We start from the raw sequence: 19903 nt of genomic DNA on the forward strand, positions 1-19903 counted from the left end.
ATGGTGCCTTCCATCTTCAAGCCAGCAGCTGTGTCACTCCGACCTCTGCTTCTGTCAACCCATCTCCTCCTCTGACTCATTCCCACCTCCCCACAATAAAGACCCTCATCAGCATGTTGCTTCCCCCTTTAATCCATGATAAGCACTCGTCTTAACATAACATAATATTTAACATAATCACAGCTGCAAAGTCCCTTTTGCCGTATAAGGAAACATGTTCACAGGTTTCAGGGATTAAGCTGTGGACATCTTTTCCTGGATGAGGATATTACCCTGCCTACCACCATTGTATGACTTCATAAAATTATTTTGGGGATAAAATGAGATATCCCACACAGAGCACTGGTACCCAAAATGTTAGACATTACTGCTGCTGGACCCACAGCTACTTCTGGCCAAATGCTGTTAGATTTAGTAAGTCACCTTTGTCTTCCCTGGTACCTTGAACATGTAGATTGCACTATAGGTGTCTGGGGACTCCTAAAGGCTCAATCATGGTGCCTCCTAAGAATGAACTGCCTTTTTCTCAGTAAGGGCAGATTCACTTATCAAACTCCTCATGTAAGAGTCTCCTCTACGGTTCTCCTTAGTTAAGACCTCTTTGGGGGGACAATGAATCTGAGCCTGGAAGCTCTGGTCTATCTCAGAGGTCTTGCATGTTCCTGTTGTTTCTGAATTACAGAATCGTAAATTCTGGGTCTCTGGGGATAGATATTGATGCTTAAGAACTTAAGGCTTGGGGGTAGCTACAAATGAGCTACATAATCTGGAACTTGTGCTGAACTATGAAAGCCCCTGACTGCTGTCCATGGTGGGCTTTTAATCCTGCAAAAGATTCTGGCTACAAGAAATGTTCCATTAGGTGGAAAAATCTGCCTAGAAGGTGTGTCCCTAGATCCCTCTCATCTTTGTCTTGCTCAAGGTGCTGGGTCAGAGAATAAAGAGAGAATGGGGACAAGAGCCTTCAGACAACGTGACACCCATGTGTAATCACTCAGTGGCTTGGGGAGAGAGGGGAGAAGATTTTGCTATTGCTGCTGTCACGCAGCCTTTCTCGCTGTGTTCGTTGTAGCACCCCCGCTGGGGAGATGTGCAGCTGTTCTCAGACCTCGTGGCAAGCGCAGAGATTCCTTCCTGGTGTGTAATTTGGAGCCGTGTGAACAGAGGCCAGGTCCCTGGATCAGGAGGCAGCGGGCGGGGCTGAGGAACAGAGAGTCTGGCCCTCGTGAGGAAACTTGATTCAGTCAATTTGCCTCTCTTGGCCTTGGTCACTCGATCTGAAAAAGGTGGGTGGATTAAAGATCTTGCACAAGTCCCAGCAGCTTAGGATTCTACAACCATACAAAGAGTTACACCAAACAATTTTTAAATACTTTTCAGATGATTCAGTTTAAGATCTTATCAACAAAGTGAGACTCTTAGATTTGGACTCAGTCCATGGAAACTGGGTCATATCCTGCCCACTCACATTTCCTCATCGGCAACCCTTGGAGAAACTGTCAGCTCTCTTGAGTTCTGCCCTTAATCCACACCTCGGTTTCCATGACCAGCTGACCCTTGGGACTTGAGGAAGCTCTAAACTTTCTAGGGTGGAGAAGAGAGAAGTACACAATGATGGTCACGAAATATTTTCCCAGAAACAGAGAAATAAAGGTGGCCTTTGTGGTTGTATGAAAATAGGACCAGAGGCTGAAGCCTGATGCTGAAGTAGGACTTTAAATCTCTCCCCACCTGGGAGCACCCCCTCAGATGATGGAGGACCGGGTGCTGAGGCAGGAGGCTGCCCTGGAGTTTGTGACCCACGGAGAAAAGTCAACACTTTGACTACTTTCTGGGACCCCTGGACTTTGAAGGAAAGCTAAAGAGTCCCAGAATGAAGTGGATATTTCTAATAGTTGGAATAATATATAGCAAGAAGAAAAAAGTCAAGCCACGTGAGCAATAGGAAGTGGTCCTACCAAGCCCCAGTGTGGATAAAAGGGAGAGAAGTCTTCAGGGTGACAGACAGGCAGAGGAGGCCTCCATGGCAGGGGTCCAGGGGCAGAACAGGCTTGGTGTGTTCAGGAAACTGTAGGCAGTTTGTTGCTGGAATGCCCAGCAAAGGGCAGGCAGCAGCCAGCTCCGGCTGCAAAAGTAGGCAGGGGCAGGCCAGGAAAGGCCTTGTGGACAAGGTCAGGTGCTTGAACTTGATCTTGTGAGCGTGTGGGGGCAGGAGGCCTTGAAGGGTGCCAGGCAGGGACATGCCCCGGTTCACCGGTTCATTGAGAGTTCACTGGACCCTTTCCTTGTCATCAGGTGCGTATTCTCTCTGTCTCATTTTCCCAGCAGCCTCGGGCTCTTCACTCAAGGAATTGTCACTTCAAGTCAAGGACAAGCAGAACAACAAATTCTCAAGAGGAATCTGTGCTTCTCTCAAAGTGTTGCTGGCAGAGTAGGAGGAAAGAAACTTGACATGAGCTATTCGGGACTTTGGGGATAAACAGTGTATTGTGCACATGGCTGCAGGGCATTGGGATGTCCTGTTGATGCTTGATTACACCCTGCACGGTTCTGTGGAAAGTGCTGAGTCAGTTTGTTTGTGACAGGTACACCTCCGGCAATGCCTGGTGACGTCGCTCCCCTTCCCTAAATATTAATCCTGAAAAGCGAAGTGAACTCCACTGTGATGTGAGTGAGGGCTTCAGGAACAGTAGACAGAAGAAAAGGGGGAAAAGGAGTGCTTTTTCTCATTTTTCTGGATACAGGACGAGGAGCTGTAACAGAACCGGAGAGGTGGCTGGAGCCCCACGTGTCACATGGCATCCTGCTACAGTGGTGGTGACAGAAGAACGTGGTGTTGGGGTCAGGTACCCACAATTTCAGTCCGTTTGTCCACTGACTTGTGGTGTGGCCTTGGGCGAGTCCCATTCTTTCTGGACCTTCGTGTTCCCATCTGAAAAATGAGACATCAAACTCCACGTTCTCTTCTGGCTCCAAAGTCCTGTATGTGTCGCTGGGCGGCTGGCGGGGTGGGGGTTCTTCCCCCAAGTCTGTGTCCCTCCTTCTGTTTTATCTTAAGCAATTTTTGCTTTATTATTTATAACCAGCTTATTTCTAAAGAGGATTGGAGTCAGGTTACAATAGGAGATGTGGTCCCAATGAAATCATTTTTTAATGATTAATGATCATTAAAAATCAATTAATGATCTAATGTCATTAATAGGTGGAGGGGGTGGTAAAAACTGTACCAAATCTCGGATGAAAATGGCTTTCTCAAGTAAGCGCTAAAGAAGAGCTCTGAGCTGCCCGGCTGCCAGAGAGAGGGAAGGCTCTGTCCCCTGCTCAGAGGTGGACCCGTGTCAGGGCAGAGCCGGGCACTTGCTGGCACCTAGGCGGGAGGCACAGGGAGGACGAGAATGCACCGATCACCAACATTTCCAGTGTGGCTTTGGTTTGTTTTCTCTCCTAGAGATTCCCATTTTCTTTGGCAGACATGAACAGATGTGTCTCAGAAACTGATGAAGGGTGATGAATTTAAGGTTTGCTTACAGCATATTTTAGAAAGTGGGAGGGTGCCCTTGGGGCATGGCTATGAAGCCTGAGCCTCCCTTCCCATGCTCCTCCCGTGGGCCCTGGTGAGCACCTGTATTCCCCCACATGCGGAATTTGAGCCTCTCCTCTATCCCCTCCTGCCCCAGCTGATGCCAAGTGCCCAGATGCACCCCTGTCCTGTCCCCTAAGCAGCCACCTCACAGAGCCTCTCGAGGGATCCAGCGCCAGCTTTCTGAGTAACTCCTTTCTCCTTCCTACCTAGACACCCTTTTGGGATTCTGCCTTTCCTATTCTAAAGCCTGCTGAGAAAATGTCACGCACTGAGTAGATTTTCTGCAAAGCAACTTGTTGCACCCAGGGAAAATAAAAACTTAGCTTGAAAATGAGCAAGTTTCCTGTTCTGCAGCTGCCTCATCAGAAACACCCACCTGCTGCCTGAACTGTGGCAGAGACAGAAAGCCGCCCTTCACATTGCTGTGATTCTGACTCCGCATAAATTTGGGAGCTGCTTTGGGAACTGAGGGCTCCACACCTACCCTCTTTCCACTGCATGTGTTAGTGGCTCACATTAAGAATAATATAAGATACGTGGGCACTCAGACAGCAGCAGAATTTAACTCATAGCATAGTGGAAGCATTATGTGTGTGTCTGTGTTTAACTTGTGGCTGGAGAAAATACTAAATTAAGAGCTCAGAGCATTGGCCCTACATCCATCCTTAATAGCATGTGACTTTTGGAAGTTGAAAGGGTTCATTGCAATCTAATGAGGCCACACAAAGGATGGCGGCTCAACTGCTTAGATGATTCGAGACTAAGCACAAAGATGGGAGGAACTGGGGCTTTGGGCATCTTGTAACTAGGAAAGCCTGAGCTCAGAATTATTAACACCTTCCTTGCTATTCCTCCTGTCTACTGAAATCTTCCACCCCCATGATTAATTTCCTTTCTGCCTACACTCACTCTCATTCCAATCTTATTTCCTCTTTGGTATTTCCCTTGACTATTCAAACCAGCAGTAATTACAGGATTGCAAACTCAGGGAAGCTCCAAGTGGAAGGTCCTTAGAAGTCACGCCACTTTTTCAAGGGAAACAATTCTGCAGAAAGTCACTCTCACTGTGGTTCTCCAACTTCTGCTTGAACATTGCTAGTGATGGGCAGCTCATGACTTCTTGCACAGTGTACTACTTGTGAGCTTGTGCTCTACTACAACCAAACAGAGTTAGGTTTGAAATCAACTTTGCCACTTATTAATTGGTTGTCCCTTGGCAGTTTTTGCAACCTAAGTGTTTTCATCTCTAAAATGGAGTTAATAATAGTATCTACTTCTACTAGGTTGTTGGCCTAACCTTGGGTTTAGACCAAAGTTGTGTCTTTTAAATGCGAGCATTTGTAAAAGATACTTTTAGGGAAATTTGGTTCTTTCATTTTTAAAGAAGTCAAAGTTTATAGACATCTGAAATGTAGAATAAAGCCCACATGTCTTCACACAGACACATATTCCACTCCAGACAGTTGATGCTTTGTGTATGAGTTTGCTAAGGCTGCCATTACAGAGTACCACAGCTGGGAGGCTTAAACAACAGGAACTTATGGTCTCAGCCAGGTTGGCTCCTCCTGAGAGCTGTGAGAGAGGATTGGTTCAAGGCCTTTCTCTTTGGCTGTAGATGGCTGTTTTCTGGCTGTCTTTTCACATCATCTTCTCTTTATGTGCATCTGTTTCTGTCTCCAAAATTCCCCTTTTCATAAGGACATCAGTCATACTGGATTAGAGCCCACCCTAATGACCTCATTTTAACCCAATGACCTGTGTAAAAAACCCCGTCTCCAAATAAGGTCACATCCTAGGGGTTAGGACTCCAACATATCTTTTTTTTAAAAAAGGACACAATTCAACTCATCACATTGGGTAATGGACAAGGCATCAAGCTTGGAATCCAGAGGCCTTTTAGCTGGGGTCCCAATTCTATTAATGAGTGGGTGCACGGCATTGGCTGAGTCTCCAGGCCTGCATTTTTGCAGCTGTGGCATGGCCGGGTTGACTTGGATGGCCACCGAGGTCCCTCCTAGTCTTAGAGTTCTATAGTTCGAAGAGCCCATTTGTTTTGACAATAAGTTGACAGAGATTGAAAAGGATGTTCTGAATATGGGGCTTAAATAGTGGAGGCAAAGGTGTTTTTGAGTGGAGGGGGGTCTTGTGCTGCCCAGTTGTCCCCAGATCACACCATTTGGGTCTCAAGAAATGGACAGCAGCTTTCCACTATTCTGAGGGGTCCTTTCTTTCTCCACCATCCTGTTTACAGTCCTGTTGCTTGGGGAATGGCCCTATTTTAGCTACAGTGCTATATTTTCAAGGCCTTAAAAGCTCCATAAAGCAATGATTTGGGGTGAGGTAGCTGAGGAATTTAGTGACTTTAAGAACATATCTGTAGTATTTCATAAAAATAAACCAACTTTTAGCTTTTATGGGAATAAACATTTTCAACTGGGAGAGTTGTATTTTTTCCTGTCCCTAATGCTTAGAATAGTCTTGCAAAAATCGTACCCAATAGAGTCCTTTGTTCATTTCTGCCTTCTGACATACCGTTGTAGCATTGCAGGATAGTTTTACTTTTGTTAAATGATAGAGTTTAAATGTTAATCCATTTCAGCAGAGCACTGAAGCCTTCAGCATATAATTTCATTAATATTAATTCTCATTTCAAAGAGAAAGGCACTTGGTAATCACTTGTTATTTAACCCTGACTACAACCTTTCTAGAAAAGAAGAGGACAAGCTGACAGATCCATGCATGTACTGAGATGAGCCATTGTGCTATCTCTTCATTCAGGGCCACAGTGGGAAGGGAACGGTCACCCTTTCTATGTCCCAGCACAGTCCTGGGCACACATCAAGATTTTCATAAAAGAAAAGGGAGATTAGTGGTTATTGCTGGATTCAGAAATCTACACTTTAGCCTCATGCAGGGAAAAGTTTAGAGTTGTTGATGTTTGTCAAATGTAACTAGGAGATCTTTCAAAACAGATGTACCCTGGGTCATCTCTCATTTTGATGCACTGACTGATACAGTGATGTGTTTGCCAAAGTTCCCTCTTGGAGAAAGTAACTCCTCTTGGGGTTTGGAGTAGGGTGTCTGCCAGTGGAAAAAGCTTCCCTCACAGCTCCCTGAAGTGATCTAGGAAGGAATGAAGGCCAAGGTCCAAGGTCTCCCAGCGATCGCTCCCTTGGCCAGGAAATTGTTGTTTTGTCACATGTTGCGATAGGAACAACATGTCTGGCTGCCTCCCTCCCTCCTGCAGTGGAGAAATGAGTATACAGAGCTCGGGATATAACAGGGAGCTTGCATCAAAGTAATTTTTACCATTTCAAATCTCACAACCTGGCCTGGCCCTTGGGATGGGGAAAAATTCAGGCTGTATCCGGACGTCGTGCTTCACTTCTTTGTGGAGAAGTTGCCAACAGTATATTGCCTTGGCTTGAGAGCAGCTTCTGGTCTTTGAGCACCTGGTGAGCCTGGGTCAACATCTCTAAATGCCAGGCCAAATCTGGCTGACTCATTCTGTCTCTCGTTGCAGCTTAAAGAGTAATTAATTCATCACAGAAACTTCTGAAAAATGTTTGGATCAGGGAAAATTGATTTTATACATACTAATGTAATTTTTATTCTTTTTTTAAGTAAATAAAGTATCACAATCGCTAGGGTACAGGTTGAGCATCCATAATCCAAAAATCCAAAATCCAGAATACTCCAAAATCCAAAACTTTTTGAGCACATGCATGAAATTCAAAGGAAATGCTCACTGGAGCATTTTGGATTTTAGATTTTCAAATTTGGGATCCTCAACTAGTAAGTATATACAATGCAAATATTCCAAAACCTGAAAAAAAAAATCCAAAATCCAAGACACTTCTAGTCCCAAGTATTTCGGAGAGGGATACTCAACTTGCATCCCCTCTTTTTGTGTCTATGATCAGGGAAGTCCCACCTCGGGGCTTCCCTTACATTCCTTTCTCTTGAGGACCAGTTGTACCTATGCTCAGAGAAGCATAGTAGGCATCCGATGTGCGAACAGTGCCTCACATTGGGAAGGAGCTTAGGTCAAAAAGAGCTTCTACATATGAAGGGAGCTGGACTGACACAGGGAAATACATGACCAGACTCCTTCAGATGGACTGGGTGGTGCCTCCTCCCAGAGCTCTTCCCTGGATTTGGGATGAGATAGCTCTGTTAAGTCTATGTAGGTCAGGCTATTCTAATGTTCTACCTTTGGTGTCTTTTTTTCCCAGAGGGCAGGGCAGGACAGGGAAGGGCCCAGGTCTTAATCTCTGCCCTGTCTTATCTTCTCACAAAGCTCCTCATTCATCAAGCTCTTTTGTGGTCCTTACTTGTGCATTGAATAAATGTCTGTCTGTCTCTGGAAGCAGCCAGCCTGTCTGTAGCCATCTGTGGCCCCTCCCCAGCCCGCATCGCCATCTCTGTGTCTGGCCTGATTCTTTTGAGGCAGAATCCCCAGACAGGAGGCCTAGGGGGACAGGATAATGTCTGGGGCTTCAGCCCTTCAGAGGTTCGATACTTACACTAGCAAAAGTTGTATTAGCATCAGAGAAACTTTCTCTTCAGGGACCCGTACTCTGCTCCCAGCTGCCCTCTGGGAAGATGGGCAATGATGCTGTTGACAGCGTCCTGTCAGGGGCCATAGGGAAGAGCAAGCAAGGCCACTTTGGTCACCGGCAGGCATCACTGAGGGGCAGACGCAAGCCCAGCATCGTGCCCGACCTTGAGCAGCTTGGCCAGGAACCCGCTGTGCTTCCTACTCTTGGGGACTCAGCAGCTTGAAAGAGACAAGATACCCACAGGGAAAGCTGACTTATCTAAGACCCGGGATTAGCGTCTGCCACAATTACTTGCACAGCAAGACGTCCATATCTTTTTTGATGAATAATTAAATGAATGAAGTGCCAAATGGCTACTAGGAAGAAAAGTCTAGGAGGGAAAGTGCTCTGAGATCTGGGAAATTCAAGGGAGAATTTTGGAGATAACTTGGGTAGTCCCGAAGGACCTGCAATGGTTGACCAGACAGAAGAATGGGGGAGCCTTCCTGGCAAGAGAGTGGCCTCAAGGCTGGGAGGAACAGAGCAGGACAGAAACAGTGCTGCATATATTAAATACATAATACACACCCACGCATCTCGTGTGTGTGTGTGTGTGTGTGTGTGTGTATATGTACATACATATATTTCTTTTCGATTTTCATTACCTCATTTTACTCTTCCCAACCCTTGTTTTCTACTGCCCCCACTCCCAACACTGATTTCCTCTTTGATATTATGATCTTTTTTTTTTTTTAAACAAGCCGGAGAAGTGCTGCATTTTAAAGCCTATCTCGCCTGCCAAGTTGTGCTCCCAAGTCCTCTGAGCTCCACATGCAGCCAGAATAACTTTAGGCTGAAGCTCATTAATAATGTGCATGGTAAATCGCATCCTCCGTAGGAGGCCTGCGGTTGGGGGGAGGGGGGGTTGCCCCTGTCATCAAGCTTTCAGAAATGGCAGCTCACAAATAGGACACATGGTCCCCACAGCCTGAAGGTGCGGGAGCTGTCCACACAGGTGTCCTGCAGGGAAATTTCTTTGGTGGAGTTTCTCCAGCCAAGGTGAGGGCCCAAGTGTAGGAGTCGGGTCTCCTCAAGTGCAGTTGCTTGTTGGCCCAGAGTCTCTGCTGCATCTTCCTGCACATCCTCAGCTGGGGGGACGGGATTTCCACCGGCACGCCACTTAGCCGAGTACGCCCATTAGTTATAATTAAAGAGGCCACTGCAATGATTACAAATAAATTTAGCACCAAAAGGATTCTGCAGATATTCAGAGCCATAATAGCGGTCTTCAGATGATAGATCACCCAGGCTTCCCTACTGGAGGAGCTCAGGGAGGGGTTCGTCTCCCTGGAGGATGACCGCACAGGCTCATACAGTGTCTCAAAGGGCGACACCGCCCCGCAGCAGATGGAGTTTGAGTTTATTTCAAGGTCTGGGCTCCTGGGTGCATCTTCTTACTTGTCCTAACATTTGTGAACCATTTTTTTCCTGCTTCATTCTGAATGCACTTGCATCCTCCATCTCCAGCTTCCGCCTAGGAGGGGAGATGCCCACTGTTGAGAGCAGGCTTTCCCTGTGATCCTGCCACCCTCAGTGTCTGGGCTGCTGCAAGATCTAGAGAAGTCCAAGTCCCTGTTAACAATTCACCCCTAAGCCAGAAACCTTCTGATGGTCTCCTTGAGACAGCCATCATCAGGCGAAACCAAATCCCACCTTGTGAGCTCGTGGTTAATAGCTCATTGATATCAGCCTGGCTATTTTATGTTTTGAAGGTCTGTGTTATTGTGCCTTTGATGTCCCCTAAGCTCCAAGGAGACAGTACTTCAGTAGACTTCTTGAAATAGAAGCACAAAATTTGGGGGGGAAGGAAGTAGTATCAAAACTGAAATGTAAAACAAATAAGGAGAAGAGTGATGAATGACTGGCAGGTTTCCTGAGCAGAATGCAGTGAGGAAAGACTACTTTTTATAAAAATAGCAGTCAATTCAGAATAAGCATGACCATGTGCCAGTTGCTGTGCTGGTACCTTGCATGAGAGCAGCATGATGTTACGAGCACAGACTTTAGGGCTTGATTGCCTGGGCTTGAATCTTGGCTTTCTGCTGACTATGTGGGCGTCCTTAGATGAGCAAGTTAACTTCATCATGCCTTAGTTTTCCTATCTGTAAATTGGGGCTAATAGTATTATGTACCTCATATGATTATTGTGACAATTGAGACTATTTATATAAAGTGCATAGGACAAGATCTGTATTTTATGAGGTTAATTAGTTCTGTCATCTCTTTAGTCATTATGACCCTCACATTTTTGCTATAATTAAGCAATGCATTCATATTTAAAGACTTTGTAAAACTTTCTAAAAATATGAGTATGACAGACATATTAAAAAGCACACAAAGCATAAAAGTAGAAATCAACAAATTATCACAAAATGAACACTCAGCTTAAGAAACAGGGCAAAGATCTTGGAAACCCTCTGATGTCCCCCTCCCAATTCTCCAGAGGTAACGCTATTCTAATTTTCAAACTATTGCTTGGTTTCCCTGTGTTTGCTCATTGTCCATATGGAATCATACAGTGTGTTTATTTTTGTGTGTGTCTTTGCCATGGTTTGAATGTTTGTGTCCCCTCCAAAATTCATGTTGAAACTTAATCCCCAATATATCAGGAATAAGAGGTGAGGCCTTTAGGAGGTGATTCGGCCATGAAGGCTCTGCCCTCCTGGTTGGGACTAGTGCCCTTATAAAAGGGCTCAGGGGTACTAGGTAGGCCTTTTGCCCTTCCTCCTTCCTCCACGTGTGGACAAAGTTTTTCCCTGCTGCATATGAAGACGTAGCAAGAAGGTGCCATTCTGGAAGCAGAGAGAGGCCCTCAGTAGACACCAAATCTGTGGGCATCTTGATTTTGGACTTCCCAGCTTCCAGAACCATAGGAATAAATTTCTGTTCTTGTAAATTACCCATTCTCAGGTATTTTGTTATAGCAGCATAAATGCACTAAGACAGTCTGGCTCCTATAATTCAGTATTATATTTGAGAGATTTACCTCTATTGTTGCATATAGCTGTGCTTTATTTATTTTCATTGCCGTGTAGTATTTTATTTTATGTATATAGCACATTATGTATTTATTCCACTATTTATGGACATTTTGTTTGTTACCAGTTTTGGGCTAATAGGAGTAATAGTAGTATGAACATTTTGTACATATTGAAGCATACTTATGCTGAGTATATATTTAGGAATATATTGCACGCTATGAAATATGAGTATGTTCAACTTCTGTAGGTAGGGCCAAATAGGCTTGCCAATTTTTGTACTAGTTTACAGTCCACTATATGCAAATTTCAGCCAAGTATGTAAGTTTTTGTCACTCTCCTTACCAACACTTACTGTTATCTTTGTTTTCATTTAGCCATCCTGGGGATTATGCAGTGATACATTATTATGGTCTTAATTTGCATTTTCCTAATTCCTAATAAAATTAAGCATATTCTTCATAGTGACTATTTGTATACCCTCTTTTGTGAGTGCCTGTTCAAATCTATTATCTATTTCTTTATTTTAAAAAATCATTTTGTTTATTTGTAGAAATTCTTATATATCTAGATATAAGCCCTTTGTTGTTGACATGCATTGCAAATAACTTTCTCATTCTGTGTAAACCACATTTAAACTTTAGATTTATCTTAAGTACTAATATTTGTGAAATGATGAGCTTAATGTTTAGTATCATTTTTAAAAAATATGTATCTATTTTTGAGTAAAAGTTTGCCCTGTCCCAACTACAATTTTCCTGTACCACTGATGCTATGTTTTATCACCCTTTGGGAAATACTCCATTATCTCATTTAATCTTCACAAAGAGCCTATTAGGGAGATACCATTGTTATCTCTATTTTCCAGATTTAGCATTGAGAGCATTGAGAGGATTAATAACCTACCCAGGGAGGCACAGCTGCGATGAGGACCTCGGTGCAGCTACTTGCAGAGATCAGGCTGTTCCATCATATCTCTGATCAGCGGACTGTATTATCACTTGTTTTACACTCCGGATCGTTGAGAGACCCTCTACGTCCCCACAGAGCCTCATAGGGGTGGAGGCCTCAGCAAGCATTTGCAGGGTGGATAGGTGGACGGGTAGGAGGATTGGTGGATGGATGGATGGAGGGAGGGAGGAGGTGGGGGGGTGGATGACATAGGAGGTGTTTTCACGAAGGGTTTTTTCCCTGGAGAGGAGCCTGTTCTCAGGCCAGGCCCTGGGTGTCAGTGAGCCTGCACCACGACCTCACAGCAGCCCTGCCATGGCTCTGCTCTCCTCCCTGGCCTTATGGGACAGAAAAATAAGAATGGAACCATGGCTGAGGTAAGAAAATGGCAGCCCCAGCCTTGCCATTGTTGGGGAGACAGGTGTGCTCTCATCTTCCTCAGTGCAGCAGCTGTTTAGGAATTCTTGCTTGCCACACAAAGTGAAAAGAAGTGGTCTGCCTACTCCAGTGAGTTGTTAAGGTGGCTCTGTCTACATACAGGGGCAGGGCTGGGATGCAGACTGGCCTTTGGGACGGCTGTCAGACCCCTGGATGAAGAGCCATTCTCTGCTTTTGCTTTGAGCAGAGGACGAGTGGATTCGAGGATTAGTCCCCACATTCTCCAGACTCCCCGTGTTGGATCTCACCTCATTCATGCTTTTGTTTGCCTGGTAGACCTTGCCCTAGTTCACTCGAACATTGGCTAGCTCTGTCCCAGGGGCCAATCTGAGTGCTCCTGTGGAAAAGATGCTAAGTGGGGGTCTGTCCAAAGGGCACTGATAGGAATCTCCACGGGGACAGCCCTGGCAGGGATGGGGGTAGTGATTATGAGCATCACCGTTCCTGGCCATAAATCTCTTCTTCAGCTTCAGTTGAACCTTCGTTCATAACAAGTGGCCACAAGCATCTTTTCTCCTGCTGCGTGCTGGTGACGTCTATTCTGGAGTCTTTCTGAGCACTTGTCTGGGAAAGTGCTTGTTGTATTTAATAAATTGCATTGATTTATTGCCGTTATTGATCTGCTGCAGCACTCTGTATTATCAGAGGTGATAGCCTTCTTAGGAAAACACGGAAGGTCTCTTCATTAGCATCCATTTTTCTATGAGGCTTCGGAGGGTAAAATACCAAGATGCACAGTGCTCATCCTGGTGATATATTAAACACCATCAGGGTGAACAATGGCTTCGGTATAAATCAGGTGGAAGGAAGAATTGAGACCATTTGCCATGGGCTCGCTGGAGTTTTTGTGATGAAATGAGCAGGCTACTTTTCTTTCTTGCAGTGATGACAAACTCCTCTCCCAGTTTTCCGCAGGGATTAGCAGTAGGCTCAAGTGGCTCTTTAGGGAGACAGAAACCTCCACAGGCAGAGCAGTCTAGATTGTTTTAGCACATCCCACTTAAGGCTGGCAGCGTGACAGCAGGTAAATCACTTGCCACTTTTATGCCTGTGCTTCCAGTCTGCATCAGTTTGTGCCCCGACCCTTGCCTGTGACATGCTCTCTTTCTCTCTGCTTCGTGCCCCAGGCCCGGCCAGCTAGTCTGGAACTAGCTCTGGGACTTGCTGTGGGCTGCTGGCCCTGAGGTTTGAGGAGAAGCCCTAGTGAGCTTGAGAGAAATGCTGGGAACTTAGAGGGACACTGATGGTTGACACTTCTGTCTCTTTCTACTATATTTGGCTGGCAGCCTCCCCACGTCCTGGCTTAGGGTTTTCTCTTCTTTTGGGAGAAGACTAGTGGAGTCTGGCACCTGCCTTTACTTCCTCACTGAGGATCCTGTGGGCTTAGGAGCCCCATCTCTGGGAGCTTTTGATCTTGACAACTGCAAATCCTTCTACCTTCCATGTGGATGTGTCTGTTGAGCACTCAAAGCTCCTTGGATCTTTTCTGCATCTGGCAAGAAGCAGTTTTCTTTCCTTGTGCATCTATAGAGAATATGCTCTCACTTTGAAAGACTTCAGGCTAGCAACTGTGGGGGCCAGGGACAGTTCTGAGTTTGAATCTAGTCCCAAGCTGTGTGACCTCGGGCAGATTACTTAGCTTCTCTGAACTTCAGGTCATCCCTTATTTGTGTTATGGGGATAATAATGCCAAACTCAAAAGATTATTGTGAGGACTAAATGAGCCAATGTTTGCCAAGTGCTTAGCAGCATGTGACACATAATTCCTGTTCACATAATGGCAGCTATCGTTATTAGTGAAGTTTCTCTAAACGTGCAGTAAGCAGGCAGCACTCAAAGCTGTGGCTGGCAATGTGTTAGGTTCTCTGTAGGCCCTGGAGGTAAAATTGTGAATGGGCTTGATATGCACCTACCTGCAAGGAGCTTGTCGTTCCGTGGATGGCACGACAAGCCTGGCAACCACACAGACCATTAAAATACAGCATGACAAGTTCTATGGAGGGGTGACGAGGGGCGTCACAGACCACAACAGGAGCATGTAGGAGGGACATCTAATCCAGTCTAAGATCTGCCTCCAGCCCTGCCCAGGAGGACGGAGCCTCTGGAAGCTGCCTAGGATTAAGGACGGCTGGGAGCAAAGCTGGGAGCCTCCTGTTTACAGAAGAGTGATTATTCCTGCAATTCCCTCCACCCTGGCAAGGACAAGCCTTCCACTCCCATGGGGTCACTTTGCCCTTTACAAATTGTATATGGTTCAACCTGATTTCTCTTGGCAATTATGTGTAATACAGGTTGAGCATCCCTAATTTGAAATATGAAATGCTCCAAAATTTGGAACTTTTTGAGAACCGACGTGACATGACATCACAGGTGGAAAATTCCACACATAAGTACTTAACACAGACTTTCTTTCATGCACAAACTTATTGAAAATATTGTGTAAAACTATCTTCAGGCTCTGTGTGTAAGGCATACATGAAACGTAAATAAATTTCGTGTTTAGACTCAGGTCCCATCCCCTATATGCAAATATTCCAAAATCTGAAGAAATCCCAAATCTCCAACACTTGTGGTCCCAAGTATTTGGGATGAAGGATACTCAATCTGTGCTTGCCCAAGGTTGTTCTTCCCTGCTAGAGTGTGCGCCCCCTACAGGCAGGGTTCAGGGCTGTCTGCTATTTCCGCAGCATTGAACACAGGGTATATAACACCTTTTCATGCTGAGCAATATTAGTAATTAATTGAGAATTCAGCAAACATCAGGATTTGCCGTGTTTTGTCATTGAGAAATGCCCCTGATTTCTGCATATCTCTCTCTTTTTCCCGGCCTTCCCACAAGGTGGTGACCAGCTCTAAAAGGGAGGCCTTGGGCTATCCTGCCTGCCAGAGTTGGAGCTTGAACTGGGAGCTGGATTCATCCTGGCGAAGCAGCAGCTTCGAAGCTGGTTGCAGCCCTTTGCTCTGGCGCTGGGCCCCTTGCTCCTCGGGGCTGCATGCACTCCCTGTCTGGTAATCAATGCTGTCCTTATCTTCAGAGGAGATGCTGCCCAGTGATATCACACACTGAATCGATTAAAAGCAGAACTTTGAACTCATCTGTTTGGAGAGGTCTCTATAGAGTGACTTACTCAGTCTTCCTTTAATGTTGTCCCCATGCCTGCCGGAAACCCCATCTGTAGTTCAGAAGTGACTCTCATGGCAGGGCCAGAAGAACTTGTATTTTCACAGATTAGCTGGAGCAGGAGCCATTTAATGTATTTATCTACAATGAGGTCACCTTGTGCAGCTTATCCTTCTTCAACTTTGTTTTTAGCTCAGTTCAATCCGAACAACCTCCAGGTTTTCAACCTCCTGTTTTTGTTTTGATTTTGTTTGTTTTGTAATCCAATGTTTGTCACCATTGTACCTTTCTCCCAGAGAAAACCCCCAGCAGTTGGGTATTTGCATCCATTTCCCTCTTCCCAGCCCTCCGCTAGGTGGGAGGTAGAGGTGTGTGGGGGGGATCTCTTAATTCAGAAATGAGGCAAAAGGAGGCAAAAGGAGGAGTTCAGGTGTGCCATCAGAGGCAGGCTCCATGCTAGGGACAGTGGGGGACTTCAGAGTCCTGGTGGGAGAAACATGTGGCCGAGAGAAGCCAGGGAAGATTTTTCAGAGATGTGGAGCTGGCATTGGGTATTTGAGGGTGAACGAAGGATTTGAACAGGAAAAGGATGGGGCAGGGGTGCTTCATGGTGGCGAAGGGGCACAGCTTGATAAAGCACAGAGCTCCCGGTGAGCATGTGTGCCCAAGGAGGGGGAGCCAGGCACTGCCAGGGCTGCAGGTGGCAGATGGGTAGGTGGGTTGGGTGGCCAGGATGTGAGCGGAACATGCTGAGTGTGATTGTTAATTTATTTGTCATTCTGGTTAGGCTTTAGTGCCTAATTGTTTGGTCAAACCCCAGCCTAGATGTTGCTATGAAGGCATTTTTTTTAAAATATGACATTTAAATCATAGACTTTGTTTGAGTAAAGCAGATTACCCTCCATACTGTGGGTGGGCCTCATCCAATCAGTTGAAGGCTTTAAGAGCAAAGAGGAAGCTTTCTCAAAGAAAAAGAGAGGAGTTCCCTCAAGACTGCAACATGGAAACCCTGCCTGGATTTCCACCTGCTGCCCTGCAGAATTCAGACTCAAGACTGCAGCATAACACTCACTGGAATTATCAGCCTGCTGTCCTGCCCTACAGATTTTGTACACTCCCATGAGCCAATTCCCTAAAATAAATATCTCTCTCTCTCTTCCCCTATTTATATCCTATTGGTTCTGTTTCGCTAGAGAACGATGACTACCACACTGAGTGAAGGGAGGGCTTTGCTGAGTGATCATGGTCCCGGGGGGGATTTCTGAGAGCCCTGCTCCCTTTGCAGAGTATCTGAAGGCCAATGAGTCACATTCTGCAGCCAAATTCTATGCCCACAACATTCTGCCCAGAAGGGCACATGCAGATGGAATCCCTGGGGCTCTTTAAATTGGATCCTCCATGCATGCAGACACATGACCTGTGTGCTGCGTAGAGCCTAGGTCACCCCAGTTTTTATACTTGTTGGGTAGAGTCAGTTTTAATTGACAAGAAATTTCTCTCCTGGTGGGCATTTTTCTGTTCGAACCAATGTTCTGCATTCTGCTGGGCAGCAGAAAGATTGCTTTTTTGGTAAGCCAGCCTCAGGTTTTTCTGAGCCACGGGTATGAGGAACATCTCTTCTGAAGGCCACTGTGCAAGCAAGTCCCCGCAGAAGCATGCCTGAGCTGTCAGGTGCAGGGAGAAATATCTTTAGTAAGAGCAGGTCATGGAATGAGACTTCCCCACTGCAGCATGGATGGGCAGAGGGGCTTTCCACAAGGACAATTCTTAAGAATCTCTGTAAAAATGCATGACTCCATCTGTCTCCTCTCTCTTCTTTGGCTTCAGATGAGCTGAACCATTTAAAAATTCCCCAACAAGGGACCCCAGGCACCAGAAGAAGTGATGAACAGATTTTCAATTTGGCCCTTATTTGCATAATTTTTTTTTTTCCCTGGCAGTTGAAATCATTTTCTGAAACTAGAGGCCAGAGATGGGTAGTGGGTTTTCCCTGTAAGAAGCAGATTCGTGATTGGTCTGGACAGACTGCAGGTGCTCCTGGGTGCAAGGCTCTAACCTCAGCTTCTCTGGAGAGGGAAGCGATGGCAAAAGGGAGGCCAGGAGAGAATGGACCGTCAGAGCAGCCGGGTTCGGGAAGGACTTTGCAACCATCCATGGGCAGCAGATGCCTGGGGTTTCCTCCCAGAGCGGCTGCCTAGTGATTTTCCCTCGGTGTCCTCCAGGGGGCGTCTCCTCCTCCATGGGCTGACTGGGACCTTCTGATGCCCGGCCGCCTTAGACTTGCTCCCAGGTCCCCTAGTGGGGACCTCAGACAGAGCCTGGGGACCTGGCTGCCCTGGAAACTGGAACTGGCCCCTCAGAGGAAGCTGCAGAGTGTCTGCAGGGATGGGGCTCGGGGGGCATACTGGCTGGAAGAGGAGGCCAGAGGATGTGTTTTGAGTCTCTGTGTGTGATAATCTGGGCTGTCTTTGGTGGTGGTGGGAGCGGTACTGATTCGGAGGAACAAATAATAATAATGATGATGATGATGATGATGCCTAACATGTATTGAGCGCTCATTCTGTCCCAGGCACTGGCCTACGCCTTTACTCATATTCGGTCATTTCATTCCCAGCAAGCCTAGGAGGTGGGTGTTCCTATTCTTCTCATGTTCAGATGGGGAGAGAGGTTAAGAAACTTGCCCAGTTACCTGGCCGGTGGTGGGACAGCCAGGTGTGAGCCCAGGTGGTCTGGTTTAGAGCCGGTGTTCGCGTGTTTAGAGCACATACTCACCCTCTCCCTTAACTGCCTCTGGGCCCTGGCGCCATGTCCTTTCCTCCCGCCTCCCGTGTGTGCCGGACCCCGTGGGCCGTTCCTCCTGGAGGCTGCCACAGTCCGTGCCAAGAACCTTCCTGCTCAGGACGAGTTCCTACTGTACACCCAGTTCGAAGCTCTCACCCGACCGTGCTGAAATTCCTCCAGCCTCCCTCCTCTTTGCATCTCAGGGCAGGTGCACTGTAGGTGGCACTGTAGGTGGCCCCCAAGCCCTCAGGTAACAAGGAAGCCCAAGCCCAGGTAGCTGCCTCTTCCCTTTAAGAAGTGTCCCATTCTGTGTGTGCTGCGGTGCGGGAAATAAAATGACCGAAAGCCCATAATTAATGTGGTATTGATCAGAGAGAATGAAATTAGGAGACTTATAAGACTAGCTACTGATTAGGGGCCCAGGCAAGGGCCTGCAGGCAGTTTCCGGGGGAGGCCTGGGGGATCTCAGCGAGTGGGCAGGAGTCTCGCCAGCTGTGCACCTCTCAGGCACCTACTTTTACAGGTGGGGAAACTGAGGTCACAGACAGGAAAAGTTGCTCCTCCCAGGTTTGAGGGCACCTGGCACCAAGGCCAGGAGTCCTACCTCAGTGGGGCTTCTTTCTTCTTCCCAGGGGAAGAATCTGCTTACGCAGGACTGTTGCCCGGCTGGTGCTTTCGATAGCACGTGTTCCTTCAATCCTTCATGTATGTGGGATGCAGCTGGGAATAAAAACAGGCAAACATCTCTCCCTTCGTGGAGCTATGTTTTGGGAGAGGGAAGATGTAAACACACATTAAATAACTACTGTATGAGAAAGTGGTTAGGACAATGGAGAAAAATATAGACTAGACAGGGCAGGATGCCCTCTGTAGCAGGTCTCAGGCCAGAGACCGGCAGGGACCCTTGAGCAACAGTGAGGTGGTGGTGAGACGAGTGGAGATGAGTGATCCTACCCTTTGGCAACTGCTAGTGTCTCCAACCTTGCAAAGGGGCAGGAGGTAGAGTTGGAGGAGAATAGGGCTGGAGGCTGCAGTTCACAAGACCACGTAAAAAGTGGCCAAGAGGCAGTGTCCCCTGGGGACCAAGGATAGTCCTGGGCAGAGGGGTGAGCTGGTGCGGTCACGGTGGGTTTCTCGGGGGAGGCACAGCTTGGCTGGGCATGGAGGAAGTGGCATCCCAGGGAATCTAGGGATGGAAAAGGAGGCTGCCAGTAGCCTTGTGGGCCGGCTGGGAGCAGGATAGGGTGGGGGAGAAGTCAAGGGTGCGAACAGAGGTGTAGGGCAGTGGCAGCCACTGTGGACTACGGAGAAGAGGCTTTGTGGGCTTTGTCTTCAGGCCCAGGGAGCTCCTGTGGCTTATAGGTGGAATGACATTGTGGAGCAGCCACTTTGTAAAAGTCACTCTGGAGGCTGCAGAAGGGTTGCACTGGAGCCAGGAGCCTGCAATCCA

The 19903-nt window shown here is 46.8% G+C and overlaps 1 long non-coding RNA gene across 2 annotated transcripts in view; it reads left to right on the forward strand.

Moving 5' to 3' along the window:
- LOC138399720 (uncharacterized) overlaps nt 1–19903 on the forward strand; it is a 92960-nt gene that overhangs the window by 17824 nt on the left and 55233 nt on the right. The gene's annotated exons all lie outside the window — the stretch shown is intronic.

Source organism: Eulemur rufifrons, chromosome 19, assembly GCF_041146395.1.
Source record: "Eulemur rufifrons isolate Redbay chromosome 19, OSU_ERuf_1, whole genome shotgun sequence".
In the NCBI taxonomy this organism is placed as follows: domain Eukaryota; kingdom Metazoa; phylum Chordata; class Mammalia; order Primates; family Lemuridae; genus Eulemur; species Eulemur rufifrons.